Source organism: Muscardinus avellanarius (assembly GCF_963383645.1).
Source record: "Muscardinus avellanarius genome assembly, chromosome: 13".
NCBI classification, from domain to species: domain Eukaryota; kingdom Metazoa; phylum Chordata; class Mammalia; order Rodentia; family Gliridae; genus Muscardinus; species Muscardinus avellanarius.
This window is the reverse complement of record NC_137799.1, coordinates 61,093,325-61,115,271: the sequence shown is the minus strand read 5'-3', so window position 1 is coordinate 61,115,271 and position 21,947 is coordinate 61,093,325.

Below are 21,947 nucleotides of genomic sequence, written 5' to 3'. Positions count from 1 at the left end.
AAATAAATCCCACTGACCCTGCACGAGTCAGTTCAAGATGGATCAAAGACCTGGAAATTAGACCAGAGACTGAGGATCCTTCAAGAGAGCATAGGTTCAATACTGCAACACATAGGCACAGATAAAAATTTTCTCAACAAGACCCCAAAGGCACACAAACTAAAAGGCAGATCAATATGTGGAATTGCATTAAACTGAAGAACTTCTTTACATCAAAGAAACTGTCAAGAACTTCAAACTATTGCCAACAGAATGGGAGGAGATTTTTTCCAACTACTCCTCTGATAGAGGACTAATAACTAGAATAGATAGAGAACTCAAGAAACAAAGGACTAAGAAAACAAATAACCCAATAAAAATGAGCAAGGGAACTAAATAGAAACTTTATGAAAGAAGAAATTCAAATGGCTAATAAATACATTTAAAAAATTCTCAACATCATTAGTATGCAGAGAGTTGCAAATAAAAACTCTCCTGAGATTTAATCTAACTCCATGCTGGCAAAAATGTGGAGAAGTTGGAACTCTGATGCATTGTTAGTGGGATTGCAAATTAGTGCACACTTTGGAAAACAGTATGGAGAATCCTCAGAAGAATTGGAATGAACTTACCATATAATTCAGCAGTACCACTGCTGGGTATATATCCCAAAGAATGACAACCAAACTACAAAGTAATGTATGTGTATCTATGTTCATAGCTGCACAATTCACCATTGTCAAGCCATGGAATCAGTCAAGATGACCATCAAAAGATGAATGGATTATAAAACTATGGCATATGTACACGATGGAATTTTACTCAGCCATAAAGAAAAACACAATATAATGTTAGCTTTGGGTTTATTATATATTGGTTTAATGATGTTAAGTTATATTCTTTGTATTCCAATTTTCTGCAGTGTTTTTAACATGGACATGTGTTGTATTTTGTCAAATGCATTTTTAGCATCTGTTGAGATTATCATGTGATTTTTGTCTTTAGTTCTATTTAAGTGGTAAATAACATGTAATAATTTGCATGTGGATATTTTTGGATGTTAGGTGACTTTCTTGCCAGAATCATATAGTTGGATTATGTTTTTTAATCCAAATTTGCAGTCTATGTCTTTAACTGAAGAGTTAAGACTTTTGACATTCAGTATTATTATTGAGATATGAGTTTTGTTTCCTGTCATTTTGAGCTTTATTTTCGGTTTTATGTAGTGTTATTTCTTCTTTGTTCAGTTGCCCATCTTGTAGGGTTTGCCATTTCTTTAGTTCTAAAATTTTCTTCTTTTTTCTTCTTTTTGTTTTATTTCTTTAAAAATTTTCTCTAGTGCTGGCCAGATAGTCATAAATTCATTTTGTTCCTGCTTATCTTGGAACATTTTTATTTATTCATCAATTTTTAATATATTTGCTGGATATAGCAGTCTTGGTTGGCAGTTGTTTTCTTCCAGGGTTTGGAGTATATCATACCAGTCCCTTCTGGCATTCATGACTTGGGTTGAGAAGTCTGGAGTGACCTTTATTGTTTTGCCCCTAAATGTTATCTGCTCCTTTGTTCTCACTGCTTTTAAGATTTTTTCTTGGCCTATATATTTTATTCAGAGCCTGCAGCCTGCTGGTTGGTATTTAATGCCCCATAGGTACCACCATTACTCTGCTGATTGTGAGCTAGTAAAACTGTTAAATGCTGACCTCCAGTCTCTGTGTTCAGTGGCCTTAAAATGTAAAGTCCAGCAATTGTTATGCTCTGGGCCTGTGGTCTGACTCACTGAGCTTTGATGGCCCCTGGGATACCACCTCTGATCTGCTTGTTATAGTCACTTGGAGCACTATCAGTCAGTGTTATGTATAGGTGCCAGGCACAAACTCTGCTTGTGGATAGAGTGTTGAGTTTCCAGACTGTAGGTGTGAAACCTTGCCATGCCCCTGTCCTCTCAGCTTACAAGGCCCAAACATGGTCAGAGAGAGATTGTACAGTTCTAAGCCTGGGGTTTGGGTGGATCATTTATTTAGCTTCAGGGACACCACTTGTCTGGGTAGCTGTGATCATGGGAGCCCTTGCTGGGCTCTGGCATTGGTTCATGTAGTGCCAAATACAGCCAGGTATGAATTTATTTCTTTCTGATCCTGCAATTCAATTGGCTCCTTTATTTCTCCCCAAAGACACCAATGCCGGCTGTCTTGTGATGATCCCTAGAGATTTTGCAAGGGCTTGGTGAACTGCACCTTTAGTGCCCTCTGACCCTCATGTCCCTAGGGGCTATCTGCTAATTCACATTTCTCATGTGATTGACAGCCCCCATACCCAACTTTGCATGGGTGATTTGAAAAGTCACAAACCCTGCAAGTCTATTCCTTGCTCATAAGTTCCTGTGGCTGCACAGGAAAATCTCCCACTGTGATGGCTTATTAACTCACAGTCTTAGTGAGTGCTGCTTTGGGTCCATGAAAGCAGAGATGAGTTCAGCTGCAGCTATAGGATGTAGGTGGGTTGTCTGGGTAGTCAGGTCTTTGTCAAGCATGAAGTAAAGAGTCAACTGCTTTTGATGATAGTCTGTAGTTGCTGGTTTCACAAGGTTCTACTCTTTTTAGCTGGATCTGGGAGCCACAATGCCAGCAGCCTCCAGCCTTGGCACAGCCTGGCCAAGACAGCACTCCCATTGCTGCTATTCACTGGCCATGTGAGACTCGTACTATTTACAGTCCTCAGCTCTCTTTTTTGGCTCTGATTCTGCCACATTTCAATTGTAATTGTTTTGAGTTTTTCACTTCTTTATTCCTTTGTCAAAAAGCAGTCTTTCCTGTTGCTGAGTTCCGAGTCTCAGAGTAACTGAAATACATTGTCTCCCTCTATGCTGCCACTCTCAGAAAGGGAATCTGAGCTGTGCCTGTCTTTGACACAACAAGCCTTATTTCACTGGGAGAATCATAATCTTTCTCAATTGACAGCTCCTGGCCCAGGATAGAAACGTCCTTATTTTGGGGGTGCCACCTTCTTCATAGGGCTGCAAACAAGCTCTGGTGGCATTGTAGACTCCAATAAATAGTTGCTGAGTATTGTGAAGTTTTTCTGTTCTGCTAGTTGATCTTTTCCTCTTCCCTCATAGAGTTAAGACAATGTCAAATTTTTTCAATTGGTAGGATGTATCCATATGCTTGTATATGAGAGTTTACTAGGACTTTTTATGTAGCTTATTATAAATATTGTTTACTGATCAGTGGTTTTATTGTCTTATTTCTCTATAGCTCCTTAAATTAGAAGTATATGATTTCTCTTTTTCCTCTCTGATTAGTATTGTAGAAATGGTCAACTTTAATAATTTTGAAGATACTCCTTGGTTGTATTAGTTGTCTCCATTATTTTCTGTTTTTAATTTTATCTATCTCTATTCCTTATTACATCTATCCCTTATCACTTTGCAATGCTTACTTTGGGTTTAACTCACTCAGTATTTGTAATTAAGCCCACAACTTAAATTAGTGATTTAAATATTTGTTTTCCACTGTAAATATTAGGCTATAATTTCCTACTGAATATTGTTTAAGTTTCATCTTAAAGATTTTGGCTTGCTATACTTTTAATTATTATTCAGTTTGGAATATTTTCTTTCTTTCTTTTTTATTTTTTTTGGTGGTGGTACTGGGGTTCATGGAAACACTTCTACCTCCGTGCTACACTCCCAGACCTATTTTATATTTTTATTTGGAAACAGAATCTCTTAAGCCAGCAAGGCTGGCTTTGAACCTGGATGATTCTACTGTCTCTGCCTCCCAAGTGTGGGAATTACAAGTGTGCACCACCACGCCCGGCTCAGTTTGAAATATTTTCCATTTTTCTTTTGTTTGTTTGTTTTGGAGTTTATCAGTTAGTATCTAAAGTCCCTTTATTTGGGGATTTGTCCAGTATTAATTTTTAAAGTAATTACTAATTTAATTCTGCTGTAGCTAGATAATATTTTCTGCATTATTTTAATTATTTTAAAAATATGGAGTCTTGTTTTATGATTTAACATTTGTAAACTTAAAAATGTGTATTCTCTCTTGTTTAATTTATTTTACTAATTTTTATTAGTTCCACTTAATCATAGTATTTTCAATTCTTAAACTGGTTTAATTGTTTTATCAAGTAGAGAGTGGAGAATACTAATATCCCCAAATATAATTGTGGATCTGTTTTTCACATTATTTTTGTCTGTTTTTACTTGATGTAATTATAATCTGTGCTATGTACACTTTTAGAATTTCCTACTTTTTATTTATTTTTATTTTTTTAAATTAATTAATTTATTTTTTTGGTGGTACTGGGGTTCCTGGAAGCCCTTCTACATCCGGGCTACACTCCCAGACCTATTTTTATACTTTTTTATTTGGAAACAGGGTCTCCTAAGCCAGCGCACGTGGCTGGCTTCAAACCTGTGCGATCCTCCTGTCTCTGCCTCCCAAGTGCGGGGATTACAAGCGTGCGCCACCACGCCCGGCTAATTTCCAACTTTTTAACTTGGAGGAAGATAGCAACAGAGTAAGACCCTAAGGTGAGCTTGTCTTTTTTTTTTCTTGATGCATTGTAGTCATACATTTTAATAAAGTAAAAGATAGTAGAGGTACACATGCACATATCATTTTAGCCCTTACCAAATTCTCATCTCATTCCCTCCCCCCTTCCTCTTTCTTATGTTTGGCTTAGTGATTGCCATTGATATGTTTGTGAAAGTACATCATGTACACTAGAGAGTTTCCCTCTTCCCCGCTCCCATCACCTCCAGTTAGGCCTCCTTATTTGCTCATCTATGATTTCTTCTCTTTTTTCAAAGTTCCTCCTATAATCCTTTTTCTCCCTTGCTTCAACATATTGGGAAGAGCATTGGATTTCTTACTTTTTGTGACTAATTTCTTAGCATCATGGGCTCCAGTTTCATTCATTTCTCTGTAAATGATGTAATTTTGTTCTTTATGGCTGCATAAAATTCAGTTGAGTACATACCATGGTTTGTAATCCATTCATTTGTTGATGGACATCTTGGCTTGTTGCATAGTTTGACAATGCTGAATTGCGCAGCTATGAACATAGATACTTATGCAGTATTTTGGTAGTTTGATCTTAATTCCTTTGGGTAGTTACCCAGAAGTGGTATTGCTGAAGTTCTGAGGTGAGCATCATCTCATATCCCAGAATAGCATCATGGAAAGTGGGAATTAAAGATAAAGTCAAGGATATCTACAAACATGCTTTTAAATAGCAAGGCTGATAAAATAGAAAGAAGCCACAAGTTCCTGAGAACATGTAGACAAGAGAAAAATTGCCTGTACTTCAACCAGTAGAAGTCTTGGAAACCCCAAAAAAGTCTCATTCCAAGAAATCTAAGACTTACTCCACAGACAGTGAAGGCACCAGACACAGAATTGCACAGCTCCATGGCGGCTCTAGACAGAAAAAGATGACCAAAGCCACACCATGGAATACATCCTTTATTACATCCTGGAATAAAGCAACTTCCAGCCAAGACTACTTTACTCAGAAAATATATCTTCTAAATCTGATAAAAACAAAAATCTTCCATGGCAAAAAGAAGACAAAAAATGTCTTTCAAGGCAGCACTAGATAAAAATACTCAAAGAAATAAACTACAAAGAAGAAAGAAAGACTAAACATTAGACTCAGAAAAAGGATTATTTCCATCCAATGAGCAACTAAGCAAAGAAGAAAACACTACCTCAAACAAAAATCACAACCCAAAATGTTAGGATAAGGCCTCTCAGGTTTTGAGCTGGCCCACACTCACCCTTGAATAATTATTATCCTTTTCCTTAATAAACCATTGTCTTTGAAAAAATTGTTAGGATATACAGCATGTCTCAATAATTATGTGGAAAATCAGTGACCTCAACTTCCCAGTTAAAAATGAATTTAAAATTATAAATTTAAAAAATTAGAAAATTGTAAAGTAGAAAAATGGATTTAGGCTGGGTTCTGGGCAGGGGTCGCACGCAGCGCACACCAGCCGGGGCCTGGGTCGCGGGACTCCGCCCTGGGCCTAAACTGCGCGTAGCACGCCAGACCCCTAGAGAAACCGGGCCCAGTAAGACGCTGGGTTTTGGGCAGGGGTCGCGCACGGGGCACGACAGATGGTGCCCGGGTCGTGGGACTCTGGGCCCCGGGCCGAACTGCAAGTAGCACGCCAGATCCCTGGAGAAACCAGGCCCAGTAAGACGCTGGGTTCTGGGCGGGGGTCGCGCGCGGGGCACGCCAGCTGGGGCCCGGGTTGCGGAACTCTGGGCCCCTGCTGAACTGCGAGTAGCATGCCAGACCCCTGGAGAAACCGGGCCCAGAACAGAAAAAGATAAAGAAAAATATCGGAGAGGAGGTAAGAAAGCTGTTATGGATGCCAGGACACTGGAGATGCAGACAAAACTTATCTAAATGCACTGGAACTTATGGAAAAATTTGCCGTGAAAGAGGACTGCTATTTCTCTATATTGTTAAGAATCTCAGACATTACCTGTAAGGAGAGAGTTTAGCGGAGACCAAGGAGAAATGTGGTGTTGAAAGAGTTCTCCGCGATGGTGGCGGAGACTTGTATTCAGGAGAAGCAGAAACCGGATCCTACCAACTTTACTTTTTTGGAGAAATTACACCAAATGTTGAATGCTACCATCATGCATGCTTAGGAACACTGGACAACATTCAGAGTGGAAAAAGAGCCTGGGAAGGATTTGAAACGGTGGAGGCAGTGGCAATGCCAGTGGCCAACACTCAGGGGAGGCAGAGATCTGATACATTACACCTGGAACCTTTGAAATAATAACCACAGAGACAGTGATTGGAACCTGCTGAGGGGTTAGGCGGGCGCCATGGCCAGTGGCCGACATCGGAGCTTGCTGTGAGGCAAGGCCACTACTGAGGCCTCCGTGGCCGGGATTGGAAGCTGCCGAGGGGTTAGACCAATTCTGGGGCCAGCAAGGCCGGCATTGGAGCCTGCCATGAGGCAAGGCTTGTGCTAGGGCCTCCGAGGTCAGGTCCGGAACCTGCTGAGGGGTTAGGCCGGTGCTGGGACCAGCGAGACCGGCATCGGAGGCTGCCTTGAGGCAAGGCCGGTACTGGGGCCTCCGAGGCCAGGATAAGAGCCTGCTGAGGGGTTAGGCTGGTGCTGGGGCCAGTGAGGCCGGCATCGCAGCCTGCCGTGAGGCAGGGCCAACACTGGGGCCTCTGCGGTCAGGATAAGAGCCTGCCGAGGGGTTAGGCCGTTGCTGGGGCCAGCGAGGCTGGCATCGGAGCCTGCCGTGAGGCAAGGCCGTACTGGGGCCTCCGAGGCCAGGATAACAATCTGCCGAAGGGCTAGACCAGTGCTGGGGCCAGCGAGGCTGGCATCGGAGCCTGCCGTGAGGCAAGGCCAGCATCGGAGCCTGCCGTGAGACATGGCCAGTGCTGGGGCCTCCGAGGCTGGGATTGGAGCCTGCCTTGAGTCAAGGCCAGTACTGGGGCATCTGAGGCTGGGATAAGAGCCTGCTGAGAGGTTAGGCCAGTGCTGGGGCCAGCGAGGCCGGCATTGGAGCCTGCTGTGAGGCAAGGCCGGTGCTGGAGCCTCCAAGGCCGGGATAAGAACCTGCCGAGGGGTTAGGCCAGTGCTGGGGCCAGCGAGGCCGGCATCAGAGCCTGCTGTGAAGCAAGGCCGGCACTGGGGCCTCCTAGGCTTGTATCGGAGCCTGCCTTGAGGCAAGGCCGATACTGAGGCCTCTGAGGCCAGGATAAGAGCCTGCCGAGGGGTTAGGCCGGTGTTGGGGCCAGCGTGGCTGGCATCGGAGCCTGCCATGAGGCAAGGCTGGTGCTGGGGCCTCCGAGGCCGGCATTGGAGCCTGCCATGAGGCAAGGCCGGTACTGGTACTGGTACTGGTACTGGTATGTCCGAGGCCGGGATAAGAGCCTGCCGAGGGGTTAGGCCAGTGCTGGGGCCAGCGAGGCCGGCATCGGAGCCTGCCGTGAGGCATGGCCGGTGCTGGGGCCTCCGAGGCCAGGATAAGAGCCTGCCGAGGGGTTAGGCCGGTGTTGGGGCCAGCGTGGCCGGCATCAGAGCCTGCCATGAGGCAAGGCTGGTGCTGGGGCCTCCGAGGCCGGCATCGGAGCCTGCCATGAGGCAAGGCCAGTACTGGTACGTCCGAGGCCGGGATAAGAGCCTGCCGAGGGGTTAGGCTGGTGCTGGGGCCAGCGAGGCCGGCATCGGAGCTTGCCGTGAGGCAAGAATGGTGCTGGGGCCTCCGAGGCCGGGATTGGAGCCTGCCTTGAGGCAAGGCCGGTACTGGGGCCTCCGAGGCCAGGATAAGAGCCTGCCAAGGGGTTAGGCCGGTGCTGGGGCCAGCGAGGCCGGCATCGGAGCCTGCTGTGAGGCAAGGCCGGTACTGGTATGTCCGAGGCCAGGATAAGAGCCTGCCGAGGGGTTAGGCCGGTGCGGGGGCCAGCGAGGCCGGCATCGGAGCCTGCCTTAAGGCAAGGCCGGTACTGGGGCCTCTGAGGCCAGGATAACAACCTGCCGAAGGGCTAGACCGGTGCTGGGGCCAGCGAGGCCAGCATCAGAGCCTGCCATGAGGCGAGGCCAGCATCGGAGCCTGCCGTGAGACATGGCCAGTGCTGGGGCCTCCTAGGCCGGGAACAGAACCTGCCAAGGGGTTAGGCCGGTGTTGGGGCCAACAAGGCCGGCATTGGAGCCTGCCGTGAGGCTAGGCCGGTGCTGGGGCCTCCGAGGCCGGGATTGGAATCCTGCCAAGGGGTTAGGCCGGTGCAGGGGCCAATGGCCAGCATCGGAGCCTGGTGTGAGGCAAGTTCACTCCTGCGGCCTCCAAGGCCGGGACCAAAGCCAGCTTAGGGGTTAGACCGGTGCAGGGGCCAGTGAGACCAGAACTGGGGCCTCCCATGAGGCAAGGCCGCTGCTTGAGCCAGCGAGGTCTGGATCAGTCCACTGAGTAGCCAGGCCACTACTGGGACCATCAAGAGTGGGATCGGTACTTGCAACGCAGCATGCACAGAGAAATATCGCAGAAAATATAAATCAGATGCTTCTATTAATCAGCAATAACTAGGAGGAAAAGGGCAACAGGAAGAGGTTGAGCCATAGAAAGGGCCCTGTAGTGAAGCAACTAATGTGACCAGAGGGTATGTAATACTGGAGGACAGAGCCTCTTTAAAACGCAGGAGGTACATAAACAAATGTATCAAAGTAAATCACCAAAGAAGCGTGGGATGGAGGGAGGGGGAGGGAATGGGATGGGGGCTGGAGGAGGGCTAATTGGATGATGTGTGCTTGTATATCCTCTCAAGTCTTGTACTCCAATGTGATTGATATATGACTACAATGCACCAATTTAAAAAATAAATTAATAAAAAAATTTAAAAAAAAGAAAGAAAAAAGAATTTAAAATTTTAATTCATTTATATGCTGTTTGCAGAAACATACCTTGTAGGTTTGAATACAAATAAAAAGTGAATGGCGTTAACAAGGTAATCAACACTAATAAATTATAATTTATTTACATGCTGTTTGCAGAAATACACCTTATAGGTAAAAAATACAAATAAAAAGTAAAAGGTGTTAGCAAGGTAATCAATACTAATGGAAGCCAAAAACAAGTAGGACTAGAAACTCATATAAGACAAAATAGACTTCAAGCCTAAATGTATTAGAAGAGACAAAGCAGGTCATTTTTACTAGTAAAAGGAGCAATCCAACAAAAAGATATAATGATAGTCAACATTCATGCTCTAAACATAAGTGCAACCACTTTTTAAAACTCTTGGTGACATAAAGTCAAAATCTATCCTAATATAATAACACTGGGGAACTTCAACACTCCTCTCACACTACTAGACTGATCTTCCAGACAAAAGATTAATAAAAATATTTTAGACCTAAAGAACACCATTATTCAAATGGACCTACTAGGTACATACAGAATATTCCATCCAACATCAAATGAATACACATTATTTTCAGATGTTGAAAGAATCTTATTCAAAATAGGTCATATCCTGGGGCCACAATGCAAGCAATAGACAATTCACAAATTGTGACATAATTTCCTGCATCTTTTCATAACAAAATGAAATGATATTAGAAGTAAACAATAAAAAAGACCTAGAAAAACTCCGTAAATACAGGAAGACTAAATACCATACTACTGAATGAGGAATCGGTAATAAATTAAATAAGGGAGAAATTAATACATTTTTAGAAGCAAATGAAAATAGAAATACAACATATCAAATCTCTGGGGTACTTTAAAGGCAGTACAATGTACCAATAAAAATTTTTTTAAAATAAAAAAGGAAAATTTTTAGCACTGAGTACTCACATGAGAAAATCATCAGACAACCTTAAAAACAATATAGAGCCATTGAAAAGCAAGATTGGTCTAATTCCAAAGCCAGAAAAGACAGGAAATCATTAAAATTCAGAGAAGAAATTAATGTAGTACCGAAAAAATACAAAAAAAATTATTAAAACCAAAAGCTGTTTTTTAAAATCAGACAGATAAACCATTATATGGCTAACTTAAAGAAAGAGTGAATCAAACCAAATTACTAAAATAAGAAGTAAAAAAGGTGATATCAATACAGAAGCACAGAAACCCAGATGGTTATAAGAAACTACTTTGAAAAACTATACTTCAACATAATGGAAAACCTAGAAGAAAGTGGCAAGTTTCTAGGTACATACAACCTTTTTAAATTTAATCTAGAAACTAAGTAAAATTTAAATATACCAGTAACAATCAAAGAAATCGAGGTAGCAAAAAAGAGCCTACCATCAAAGAAAATCTCAGGTTTATATGGTTTTCTAGCTGAATTTTATAAAACCTTTATAGGAGATATAATCCTAATACTTCTCAATCTATTCTATGAAATAGAAAGTGATGGGACTCTCACAAACACATTCTATGAAGCTACCATCAAATTAATACCAAAACAAAATGAAAATAGCTAAAGAAAACTAAAACTTAATTAAGTTCATTAATCATTAATCATTAATCAAGTTCAGTCTTCCTCCTCCCCTATCTTTCCATTCAAGCTTTGCTGGTATTTCCCCTCCATTACCTGGAGTACCACTGGTATCCTCTATATTCTCTAGTTTGGGCATATTAGAGGGAACATATGTACCTTCTCAGGAAGGAACTTATTTTAACATTTTAAAGGCAATATACAAAAAACCCACTGCCATCATCATATTAAACTGAGAAAAAATTGCACAAAATGAATAAATAAGTTTTAAGATTTTGCTATACACACATTTGTTATACACACAAACACATCTAAAGTGTAGTTTAGATCTTTATATCTAAATTTGTTTTAATATATATCTTCAAGAGTCAGTTGGATTTTATCATATAAAGAAGAAATATAATTGTAGAGCATTGCATATAAACCTCATAGTATGAATAATGCTTAGGACAAGTGTGCCCATGTATGTTGTGCTTAATAAATATATTTAAGTTTTGTGATGTTAGGCCTTGGGAATAGAAGGTTATGCAATGCAAAGCATTTATTATAATACAGGTTCTTGTTATTTCTATAACAATAAAGTAAAGAGAATATGTTGTGGCTAGATTTTAAGTAATTCAAATGTAATTTTGATCATTGTAGTCAAATTTCTGTGAGGTTTATTCATTTTTTTCTTTTGATTGGTGTCATAGATTTGTGATTGAGTCTTGGAAAAAAAATCTGTAGCTGTGAAAGGAATACTTATGAACTTCTATTCATGAACCTAAACCAACTATCTTGCTGTTAGGTTCCTGTCTATTTTAATAGTCAAGTAGAGTAATGTTCAAAGTGCATATATTGTCTCAAGAAAGAGGGCAAAACCCACCGTCTGACTGCATATATAAAATATTTAAAAGGCTTATTTATATTTATTTTTCATTTTGTCTCAAAACTATTTTATTAGTAAAAATTATTCAAAGTAGGTTAATCATTTGTAAATATGATATGGTATCATTCATATTCAATCATTCTCATCAAACAAATTCCATTTTCCTCTTTCCCTAAGAAGTTTCTTTGATGTCAAGATGGTCTGAACCAAAGCCAAGGTCAGGGCTTCGTATACAGTTTCATACTAATCTGTTAGTTCCCCTCCCTCCTAGACACCTAAGCCTAAAAGTATTAAGTTTTAGTACCTTTACTTTTCCATATAATTTTAATACTCTTAAATTACAAATTCTTATTTTTTAGTAGCCTATGGTGGAAACTTTAGGAGGTATTCTATCTTTACTTTTCAGGCCACTGTGAAGAGCTGAGCTCTGCTCTGGAGGATAGGCATCCTTATCAAAGCACTTTTTTTTCTTTTTTTTTTTTTTTTTTTGCGGTACTGAGGATGGAACCCAGGGGCAAGGAACCCAGGGGCATTCTACTTCCGAGCTACACCCCTTTCCCTATTTTTTATTCTTTATTTTGAAACAGGGGTTTACTGAGTTGCAAAGGGTCTCACTGAGTAGCTGAGGCTTTCTAGGAACAGCTATCTTACTGTCTCAGCCTCCCAAATGCTGAGATTAAAAACTTGAGCCACCACTCCTGGCTTATCAAAGCACTTTCAAAGACATGCAATTATAATGCAAATATAGTAATTCAGAAAATTTAAATAAAATATATGTTTGAATAAAAATTGAATTAATTTATTTTTATTTTTTGTACTGGGGATGTAACCTAGGGGCATTCTACCTCTGAGCTACACTCCCAGCCCTATTTTTCACTCTTTTTTTTTTTTTTTTTGAAACAGGGTCTCACTGAGTTGTGAATGTCCTCGCCAAGTAGCTGAGGCTGGCCACAAATCACAATCTTCCTGTCTCAGCCTCCCAGATGCTGGGATTACCAGTGTGCACCACCATGCCTTGCAAATTAAAGCTTTGTTTTAATCAGATAAACCTTACAAAAAAGTGCAATCACATGAGGCTTAAAGTAAAAATGAAAATATAAGTCATTGTAGTCTTTGTATGAATGGGTTATGACTATACACAAAGCAAGTTTTACCCTCCACATATGGTTGAACTATTCTGAATAAAACACTAAAATCTTGCTTTTGTAGAACTTCATTGTATAAGTAACTCATTATTTTGTATATTCTGTAGAACTTAAGGAAATGTAAAAGCTAAAACATTGAATATAGCCTTTGGTAAAATCCAAAGCATTACTAAGTGCCCTGAATTAAGATGTCTTAACTCAAGTTTTTTTTTTTTTTTAATTAAATAGAAACAAGAAATTGCTAATACATTTTAGAGTATTCAGAGAATTATTAAAACCCATAAAAACTTAAATCCAGATATCAAGAATAATCAAGATTTTCAAACATATTTCAAAAGAAGGGAAGACCTTTAAAAATCCATTAAGTAGCACAAAAGATACAATTGGTTAAGTTTTGTTATTACCCTTTGTGTTAGTCAGTTTTCCATCTTTGTAACAAAAATACCTGAGAAAAACAACTTAAAGAAGGAAAGGTTTATTTTTGGCTCATGATTCTAGAGGTTTTAGTTCAGGATTGCTTGGCCCCATCCTCATGACTTATGGCAAGGCAGATCATCATGGTAGGGAAATGGGGCAGAGCAGAACAGAGCTCAACTCTTTACAGTGGCCTGAAAGTGAAGGTAGGATACCTCCTCAAGTTTCCACCACCAAATAATAGCATCACCAGCTGGGGTCCCTCTCTTCAACACATGATGAGAAGCCTTTGGGGATCATTTAATATCCAAACTAGAGCATGATGGCACCACAGAACAACTTTTGAGAGGAATTCTTCACTTGTATATTATACATCTTAGCATTATATGTTAATATTCTTAAGTTTTACATCAACAAATGAAGGGTAATTTTAAATATAAGAACCAAAATATGCAAAATAAGCATCTACCTTTCAATCTTAACAGAAGTTATCTGCTTTATTGCCAAGTCTACAGGGAATTAATTAGTAAACTTCTTCTATCACGATCAGTTTGAAGTCATGGGGAAGCAGAGAGGGGCATAGACCTGAAAAAAAGAAAGTGTTGGAAGCATGAAAGAAACATGAAAGAAATAAAGAATAATCTCTACTGAAACAAACCTGTCTTGTAATTTAAAAGGGATTCTAGTGAGTTAAAAACAGGGTCATTCATTTTAGATGTTCTTTAGTGTGGATCAAAGTATGCAAAGAAAGTCTTCACCTTTGAAGTTAAGTTTGCTGCTCAAATTCACATACCCATAATGCTTTCACTTTCAATTTGCCCTAATGAATTTAGCATTTGTATATTAAGTAATACTATAGACAAGCATGCTGCTGATCACTGTGAGCATACAACAGATAATTCATAGTCCGACAAGAAGGGCAGGAGAGAAGTTCAAGGACCACTACAAATAATAGATTTTTAGTTGTTCACTATACATTGATGGCATATTTCAGGGAGTGCTATATTTCTCATAGGCATAATAGATGTGTATGTTTTTTAAAATTGTTTTCGGTAGATGACAACAAATTATCTTACTCTCTTGACTCCAGTGCGTTCTTTGCTTCTTTCTTTGATTTTTCTAATAAAGATATTAGAGGGCAATAAGCAGATCAGCAAAGCTTCCCAGTATATACAAAGAAGATTTTCACTGATGAATAAAATGTAGCCCAGAGCATCTAACCTTATTGTTACATCATCACAAACTTAACTTGGAATGAAATTTCAATTATTCCTTTGGGGAGGGTCAACTGACAAGAAAGTAACCAACACTGAAAATTAAAAACAGTATAAAATGCAAAGATTTATAGAGGCAAGAAAAATACCATGTGCATCAGAATAAATGTGCTATAGAACTAGAATATTTACTGCCTGCCTACACACATACAATAAAAATCAAGTCATAATTAGCAGGTGGTTTGATGAATAGTCACAGTGGTAACATAGATGATTCACACACTTAAGCAACAGAGCTCAGGTAGAATAATGATTATATGTATATGCATATGATGCTACTGACATTGAGCTTGTAATACTCAAATATTACCACAAATTCTAATTTCATGTTGACCATTAGTATGACATTATTAAAGGAACATCAATATATAAAGTCTATTAACCTAGATTTCTTATGTACATATTGTATTATTATTATATATGCTTATGTATTTGGTTTCAACTATATTTAGGCATGAGATATACAAATATATTTTTGGTTTATATATAATTATACATTTAAAATATTTATATATTTGGATGAGCATTAGCACTGTCAGCTTTTCTAACTCTCCTCATTACTTGGTTTTCTTTTGTCAATCCTTCTGAGTGATACATATTTCACTTATATGTGTAAATATCTTTACATTCATCTCTGATAAAACTCCTGGTATGGTGACCTACAAGACACATGACCACAAAAAAACTACAGATTAATTATGATGCACATTTTTTATTATTGATTAAGTAATCCATATTGCTATTAGCAACATTCTTGTGGCAGTTATGACACTGAGTCTTTAGTTTATTAAAGTGGGGACTAACCGGGCGTGGTGGTGCACACTTGTAATCCTTGCGCTTGGGAGGCGGAAACAGGAGGATCGTGTAGGTTCAAAGCCAGCCGCGCTGGCTTAAGAGACCTTGTTTCCAAATAAAAATATAAAATAGGTCTGGGAATGTAGCCCAGAGGTAGAAGGGCTTCCAGGAACTCCAGTACCACCAAAAAAAAAAAAAAAAAAAAGTGGGGACTAGTTGAAAAGATCAATGATGAGATTTCATAGAATATGTGGTTTCAGCATATATAGGATGCAAATATTTATTCATATAAAACACAAGAGAAGAAAAGGTTTTACAAAGATTCTATAAGACGGAAATATTTGCCATGTGTAGTAGTGTACTCCTATAATTCCAATACTTGGGAGGTTGAGAAAAGAGGATCACAGGTCCAAGGTCAGTATCAGCATTGTATTTCAAAATAAAAAGAGCTGGGTGTATATCTTATAAGTAGAATGCCCCAGTACTTTTCTTTCAAAAAAGGTAAGACAAAAATATTACATCATCCTCCTGATGGTCCAGCTCGCCCACCAGTCCATATAGGTGAATGAAGAAAAGTTACTGATACTGTCCTGTCTGAAAGTGGCCTGCTTTAAAGTTTCCTGCCTCACATCATTTTTAATCTTGGAATATTGTTATCAAATTTTCTTCAATTACTTGAGTAATCTATGCCAGAGTGGACCAACGCCTACAATAAGAATGCAAGGAAATGACAATTAGTTGTAGAAAAATTGCCAAAAAATGAAAGCCATTACAGAACCACAAAGCCACTTAAAAGCACTCAGAATCACACTTTTTCAAGTGATAATTAGATTAAAGGGAAAATAAACACACTTAAACCTAGTCTTCTAATATGAGTGTTTTAGTTTCTATTTTATTAAGCTCCAGTAATATGAATTACCAATGAAACAAATATAGCAATAGCCACATTGTGATATGAAATGCAAAATGTACATGCTATATTAATGTAAATAGTAGGACTTTAATGAAAGAGTATGTTCATGGTTGTTTGCATTGACCAACACTTCCAAGACCCTAAATGGTATGTATACATCTTATATAGCAATGGATGGTCCTTATAATTAAAAAAACAGAAAACAAATCTAGATATCTTCTAAGTTCACATACTTAAATTTTACACACAGATAACATATACAAACTTTAGAGTATTTTTGAAATTAAGATGTTTTTAAGTGACAGAACTGTGACTAATACTGGGTTCATTATGAATTTGAGAAATATTTGCTTGGGATACTGCTTGTCACTGGGGCTACATGTAGAATTAGTGCCATTTCTTTCCTTAATTCTCAGGCTGCTTCTTTTTGTGTTGGCTTCACAACTCTAATCACATCATCCTACTCCTACTTTCTATTTTCCAATAGTTCTAAATAAATTGCTGGATTTAAATTCCATTCTCTCGGCTCAGCTTTCATATTCATTCTTATACCTGTCACTGTAGGAGGGGTAAATGCTATGATTTGATAAGGTTCAGGCACAGTGTTTACATCTTGGCTGAGAGTGGCAGTACAAAGAAAAGAACTTTCTATCTCTATAAAGAAAACTTGAGGTACTAAATCCATCCTTATAATGCTGTCTCTCACCTGGCTCATAGTTGGTCCTATAGAGATGATTTATGAAGCCTTAATCAATCTGTACCCCTTCTCTTAATTATTCTCATTTATATCACTTACTGGGTTATAGTTTATTTCCTTTCTTGCTTCTTCTTTTTCTTTTCTTTCTTTTTTGTGTGTATGTGTATGGTACTGGAGATTGAAATCAGAGTCATTTTATATACAAGCTATACCCCCAGCCCTTTCTCATTTTATTTTGAAACAGAATCTCACTAAGTGAGACAGAGACCCTCACTAAATTGTTGAGGCTGACTGTGAACTTGTGATCCTCCTGTCTCAGCCTCCCAAGGACAGGCATTCGCCAACATACCCAGTTTATAGTTTATTTTCTTTAAGCTACAATAGTTGCACAAAGAAAAATTCTTCTACTTTGGTTTTTCAATGTAACCATTTTCTTGTGGGCAAACATGCTCTCTGAATTACATCAAACTTTTGTGGATAGATCTAAATGCACTCAATGAAATACTTGTCCCATTACCAGTGTTCTTCTAGAGTAACTCATCTTAACACAAATATTCCCTTCAAAATTTTATAATACGGCAGTGATGCCTTAAATCTGTAACCCTCAATACCATTTATTTTAGAGTGTTGCACTGAGAAACCAAGTGAATAAGGCCTCTGGAGTAATCCTGTCCTGCAAACTTTCTGGGATGATGGGAATAATTTCTAATCTGTGCCATCCCCTATCAAAGCCACTGGTCACATGTGGCTAAGTACTTAAAATCTGATGAATGTGAATGAATTGATTTTTAAATTTTGTTTAACTTTAAGTAATTTAAACTAAAATTTAATAGCCCATGTGGTGAATATTACCAACTAAAAAACACAGCTCTAGATTGTAAGCTATCAGAGGACGTGCTTGGCTGTTCACTGCTGTTTTGCCATAACAGTCTCATTTCTACAGTATAGCAGCCACCTAATACTTGCAGCTGGCTGTTAGTAATAACACTAGTAGTCAACATTTGTTCATCATTGCTAACCAAGTACTGTGCTAAGTTATTCCAGAATTATATAGAAATGTCTTTTCAGATATATTTTACAACTAACCTTAAAATACAGGACATTTTTTAAATGCCCAGAATGTTACAACAGAAAATGGAAGTTTCCAGTCTATTATAATCTATGAATTGAGAAGCCTCAACTCAAATATAGATATTCTAACAGGATATAAGATGCATACTGCCACTACTTTTCATAGGGTCGATACTGATCCTACAAATTTAGAAAGAGAAAAGATAGTCACATGGGGATAGATGCTTAGATATGCAATTTCAGTTCCTGGCTGTGATAGACTATTTGTAACTCACAATTATCACATACTCTATCTACTAATGTATTAATGAAGTGTTAGTCATGCTGTATGCTGTGCTATTTCATTTTAATGACTACTTGTTATTCAAACATATCTTACATCAGACTGATTTTAAAAAGATTCTCTTTCCTCTTTGTTGCACTATCCCCAGATTGAGTACAGGGTTGTTGCTTGATTCCCCATTCAGAGAAGAAACCAACACATTTAAAGAAGACTTGATAAGTCCTGGAGAATAAAAACAAAGCAAACAAATAAACAAAAGAAAAAAATCTACTACAAGAGATACATATGATTAGATACTCTATTTTAAAAAGAAAGCAATTAGGACAGGGATTTTTTTAAAAAGCTGTATTGGAGAGTGAGTTTATAAGTCAGTCCTGCCACTTGTTAAGTATGAGACCTTTAACAATTTCTGTGTGTGTGTGTTACTGAGCTACACACCCACATATTTTTTATTTAAAATAAGGTCTCATTAAGTTTTTGAGAGCCTTACTAAGTTGTTCAGGCTGTCCTGGAACCTAGAATTCTCCTGTTCCAGAATCCCAAGCACTGGGGTCAGTCATGCCATAGTAGGCTCCTTTAACAATTTCTTAACCTCTCTACTCATCAGTTTCTTTATCTTTGAATTGGACATAACAACTTTCTGCTACATAATGTTGCAAATGTTAAATGTGCTACCTACATTGGATTTAGAACAGCGCCTTGTATGTGGTAAGTACAGATTAACTATTATACTAATTATTAATACTATCAACATAATCAGAATACGGTCTCTGTATAACAAAATTTTTTATGTGTGTCTGTGTGTCTGGTACTGGGGATGGAACCCAAGGGCTTTCTACCTACTGGCTACACTGCCAAACCTATTTTATATTTTATTTGGAAACAGGACCTCACTAGGTTTCTGAGAGCCTCACTAAGTAGCTGAGGCTGGCTTTGAACCTGTGCAATCCTCCTGTCTCAGCATCCCAAGTACTGGGATTACAAGCATACACCAGCATGCCCATATTATAACAATGTTTCTTTGCCTGGTTTCTGAGATTTCTCTGTAAAATGGAAATCATCTGCTTTCTCTAATACTGGGTTGCATTTTTCTACAAGGGCTTCCCTCAAATCCAGTGCATAGACAGAGAGGTATAATGTACTTATCTTGTTTCCCCAGTTCTAAAATTTCTGCTAATCCTTGAGATTAGCATTGTGTTAGCTTCTGTCACTATAAAAAATACCTAAAATAATCAGTTTATGAGTAGATAAGGTTTATTTTGTCTCACAATATTGGAGGCTTCAGTCCATGATTGATTGTCTGCATTGCTTTTGGGCCTATGGCCAGGCAGCACATCAGAGCAGGGATTGTGTGCTAGAAGAGGCTTACTCAACTCATGGCCAGGTATGAAAGAAAGGAATAAATTAGGGTCTCTTAATCTCTTTCATAGGCATGTGCTCAGTAACCTAAAACCTCCTGTTGGCTCATCTCTTAAACTTTCTACCAATTCCCAATAGCACCTGGGATTAGGGACCAAGCCTTAATACTAGGACCTTTAGAGATGTTCCAGATTAGACCTATAGCACAACATGTTCTTAAAAAAACAAATTTTCCCTTTCTCTCATCCTTCTCCTTTAGGTCACCTTATGTCCTCATCTACATTCACAAATATATCAAAATCAATCACTAAGCCAAACATGAGAAGGAGAAATGGGGAAAAATAGGATGGAAAATGGGGAAGGGCTAAGTGAGTGTTGTGTGCATGTATGCCTGTACAATATTGTACCCCATTAAGATGTATGACTACAATGCACTAATTAAAAGGAAAAAATAAAAAAATAAGATTAAAAAAATAACAGTCGCCGGGCATGGTGGTGCATGCTTGTAATCCCCGCTCATGGGAGGCGGAGACAAGAGGATCGTGCTGGTTCGAAGCCAGCCGCGCTGGCTTAAGAGACTCTGTTTCCAAATAAAAAATATAAAATAGGTCTGGGAGTGTAGCCCGGAGGTAGAAGGGCTTCCAGGAACCCTAGTAACACCCAAAAAACCAAAAAACCAAAAAAACAGTCTTTAAGAGTGAGTATTTTATTTTATTCTGTAGGGCATGACCTAAACCTATGACTTCTATTAGACAATCATATTGGAATATTCAAATAACCTCTCCAAATTATGAACACAAAACAGGTCTTAGAATACTTTTTTTCCAAGGGATGCAAATTTTACAAAGAAGCTACACAATCACTCTTCATTTGACCTGAGCCTCACAATAGTCTGTGTGGTGAATATTAGCATATACATTTCACAAATAAACTAGAAATAAAAAGGCCAAGAGATAAATGTAGAATTGGTGTCATCATTATAAAATAAGGGGCTTCATTCTTGAGCTCAGGTCTTCTAAGTCCAAACCCAGAGGTTTTTCTTTTTCTTTTCTGTGTCTATAAATTTTAGATTTTCTGCTAATGAGATTTAAATGATCAGGGTTACTTTAAGGGTAAAACAAAAGTCAGAGGGCTTATGATGTAATTTATATCCTTTTAAGAGTCTGCAAGGTCACTCACAAGTTAAGAAACACTGTGTATTTTGCTATATCGGCTGTTTTTGCTGAGTCTTAGAAATCTAAATAAACTCCATAAACTTTTTAGGATAAAAAAATGTCAAGGATCTCATCTTTCTATTAGGAACATGCAATTTTAACTTGAGTCAACTTTAAGTAAATTAATTTTAAAAGATGATCTACATTTTATTTTTTACTACATCACCTCATTTGTATTATATATCCATTGCCCAAAAAACATATTATACTACTGGAACTCAGATGTGTTTTTACTTATTTCCATATTAGCTCTTGTTTTCTACTTGGGAATAATTAATTTTCTTTGCTGTACTTCCATACTTAATGTTTTCTCACAGATTCCTCAATCTTAAGTTCTCTAATTATAGATTTTACTTAAAAGAAGATGATAAAAGGCACAAAGAGATTTGATGTCAAAACAAAGTACTTCACTGAAAAATAGTCAAGTGAATTTTATATTTTTTATTTTAAAATTTCAAAGGGAATGATGTAAGAATGTTGGGCTCCTGATTTTTGTTTGTTTGTTTTAAGGCAAAACAATAACAACAGCAATAAAGATGGTACAACGTCATGTGTATAAAGAGATGTTTATAATTGCATGTATTTTTGCCCACATATTTTTTTCTAGCTTTCTCTTATTTTTTTCTGGCTTTCTTTTATGGGAGGAGTAGAAGGAAAATATCATAGTATCATTTCTTAATAGAGTGACATTCTAAATAATTTCAGTACAACACTTAACAGTGCTACATAAAATGTTTATGTAATCAAAGGCTACGATTTTGTGATACCATTTCTGACCCACAGTACAGGACCTGGCTTTTAATGCATAAAGATATCTGGTTACCATGACTATAATTACCATAATTTTACACCTATTAATTTTGTCTGTAGAATTAATTTCCATAACTTATGACTTGAAACAAAAACATCAGACTCGTTCCACAGTTTCCAAGAGCAGAAT